The sequence below is a fragment of the Pinus tabuliformis genome, chromosome Q (assembly GCF_031772625.1).
Source record: "Pinus tabuliformis cultivar Carrire ecotype Pingquan chromosome Q, CPIR1, whole genome shotgun sequence".
NCBI lineage: Eukaryota > Viridiplantae > Streptophyta > Pinopsida > Pinales > Pinaceae > Pinus > Pinus tabuliformis.
In genome coordinates this window covers 782,615,925-782,619,269 of record NC_142296.1, presented here as the reverse complement: position 1 = coordinate 782,619,269, position 3,345 = coordinate 782,615,925, and the positions used below count along the sequence as shown (strand labels likewise).

General features: G+C 37.6%; 1 pseudogene; it reads left to right on the top strand.

Annotated features, from left to right (window-relative positions):
• The first annotated feature begins 249 nt into the window (after positions 1–249).
• LOC149221809 (proline-rich receptor-like protein kinase PERK8) lies at positions 250–3,090 on the top strand (annotated as a pseudogene).
• Positions 3,091–3,345: the final 255 nt, after the last annotated feature.

Below are 3,345 nucleotides of genomic sequence, written 5' to 3'. Positions count from 1 at the left end.
ATTCACTTTATTATTTTTATTTTTTAACATTCTCATATCTAATGGCTTGGTTCAATATTCATGGGGCTTGCTTATGGCTTCTTCTTCGGGCATGGCCTTGCTTCTGGATTTCTGTAGTGAGGAGTTTGTTTACCATAGATACAATGCATTGTTCTAGATATTAGCCCACACAAATGCAAAATGTTGATGAACATGTCCTTCTATTACCCAGGCTGTTGAACCCCGTTTTTCTTGCTGCAATTATAATGTTTGAGTGTAAGAATTGTTTCCAGTGTATTTTTATGCCAAAAATGGGCTGATATAGTGTGGTTTTTCTTGCATGTTGCAGGTTTTAAACGAATGCAAGAAGGATTCAGGTATGGAAACAATTCAAAGCTCTGTGGAGAAGAGTTTGCTGGGCTTGCAATGTGTAATGGAAGTTCTCCATTAATAAGGCCAGAAACTTTCGGCCCACGGGCACCAAATCTAACTGCCAAATCTCCTACAGACTCCTCTGTGCCTCTGTTGCAGAAAATTCCAAAATCTGCAGTTTTCTCAAGAAGTTGCCAAAATTGCTCCAAAATGTTTAAAACCCCAAGCATTGCCATTGTTGTGGCTGTGATTGCTTTGATAGGTGGACGAATCCTGGCAACCGTTTTCACATTCTCATGGTTTCCAAGACGAAAACAGAAGATTAGCAATGCTTATGAGACAATAGACAGGACTAAGTATCAATAATTCGAAATATTTTGGAAGGAAATCTATCACTCCTTTGATTAGTCTAGAGTACTCAAATGGTTTGAATCCTTTGGCAGATGACGGAACAGGATGTGAACGCTTCCAGAGCTCTAGATTTAACCTCGAGGAAATTGAATTTGCAACACGGTATTTCTCTTAAAAGAATTCGTTGGGGAGAAACAACTATTATGCTGCTTACAAGGGGGTATTGAGAGACGGGTCTTTTGTGGTCATCAAAATCATCAGTAAAATGAGTTGCAAGATAGAGGAATTAGAATTACAAGAGGGTCTCAAGACTCTTTCGCTACTTAGGCATGAAAATGTGGTGAGGTTAAGAGGCTTTTGTTGTTCTTGAGGTAGAGGCGAGTGCTTTCTTATGTATGATTTTGCACCCAACGACAATCTATCATAGTTTTAAGATGCAAAAGATGGGAGGGTACTCGATTGGCCTGTCAGGGTAAGGATTGCACATGGTGTTGCGAAAGGTAAGTCTAACCGTTCTTTGCAGGGGATTTCCTTGTTGGTTAGATTTTGGTTTGTTTTCATATGTCAGTGCGCTTATGAATCATACGTATTCTGCCTTAACTAACACATCCCCAAATATCTTCAAGAAAATTTACTAGGGAAGACCTGTATTAAGTTATTAACCCAGATCGGATATGCATCTTCAGATAGCCAAGCCCAACTTCGCGTATGTCCATCCCAATATTTCATATATATAGGCCATTTTGCACAAACACAATGCATCTAGGCACCATCTAGATTTTATAGATTTAATGCGTCTAGCTTCTATACACATGTACACACACAAAAAGGAATGGCACAAGTCTTTTCTCTTTTAGAGGTTAGGTAGGGAGGACAAACTCGCTCACAAAATTGATGGATCACTCTCACTCTCATTAGAACTAAACTTGCACTGCTACTTTGCCATCTAGATTTAATGCACTGATACTAAATGCAAACACACAAATATATAAAGAATTGATGGATCACCGAATTGATGGATCGCCCCACCCTCATTTAATCTGAGCTCACTTCTTGAATCTCTGGCCATGACTAGAAACTAGTATAGATCCATCTAACTCTGGGTTCAATTCTAACATTTTGTCCCAAGTTGTGGAGTCAGGAGATGCATCCTCAATCTTCACAACCTTGAGGTGCTCATCCGACCTGGTTTTAGATGGGTCTATGTTATTGTCCACATCCAATGCACCCAATATGTTGTCTAAATTCAATACTCTGCTGCACAGAGGTACACACAAACAGAAAGAGTTAATGAATTATCTCATCCTCACCTGAGCTGAGAATGCACTACATTTATCTGGGTGCACCAACTAATGAAAATAAGCTTTGGGCATATGCATAAGCCACAACCAAATTTCTTTGATCATAAGAATACTAACTAGTGTAATGTTATACAAAATTCCCCTCGCAAAGAGAAGTTGCCACATATGCAGTGCAGGCAAGCAAATGATGGTGCATCATCATATAAACATGTTCAACCAATGTTCCACATTTTCAAACACACTTCCCAGCCCTTTGGGACTTTTTGAAATCATTAAACTGGTGGTATTTAAGGTTATGTAAACTGGCAGAAATTTGTCCGATAATGTTTTCCTACAACTGCTTAAAGCGTATCCTATGGAGGCAAAAAAATTGAGATTGACATTACCTCCCTGTATATAATAACTGGACAGAGAACATATTTATAATAACACATTCACACTAGGGCTACATACAAAAAACAGGAAGTGTAGATAGATGTCTAGGGCACAAAAATATTGAGCAACAACCAACTCCATAGGTTCATGGAAAACATACCCACATTTAAGTATTTGGAGTATTGCCTGCATTTCTAATCAAAATTCTCCACGAAACGAACATGTTTTGATAAAATAACTTGTAAATGGGATAGATAGATCGTTGGTATGGTATATGTTAAGCCTGCCATTTATTTATGCTGATAGTCACTCGCTGTTTGGTTTTGTTAACTGGTATCAATCTGCGCAGGCATTGAGTATCTGCATGAATGCATAAGAAAAGTTGTTGTGCATCAAAACATCTCAGCTGAGAAGATTCTTCTTGATCAACTTAAATCCTCTTCTTTCAGATTATGGTCTGCATAAACTTTTAGCGGATGACATAGTGTATTCAATCCTAAAATCTTCTACAGGCATGGGATGTTTGGCCCTAGAATACACCACAGTTGGTCATCTTACAGAGAAAAGTGATGTGTATGCTTTTGGAATCATACTGCTACAACTTCTCACTGGAGAAACAAGGATAAACTCTTCTTCAATAAGGCCTCTTGTAAAATCTGAGAGGCTGGATGAATTCATTGATATAACTCTTGGAAAGGAGTACTCAATGTAAAAGGTTTTGCATTACTTGAAACATTCATTAACACTTAGGGATCCTTCAAATCCTTTGATCTGAAATTCAAATACCTTTTTTTTCTTCCTGTATAGATTATACAGATGTCAACATTTAAACAAGAAAACAAATTAACCATTTCGAAAGTGGATTTCAGTTTATGAATTTCGATGTTTAAATTATGCAAATATTTTTCAATATTTTAACTACTTGGCACAACGCTAACATTCAATATCTTAAATGTTTAGCACAACA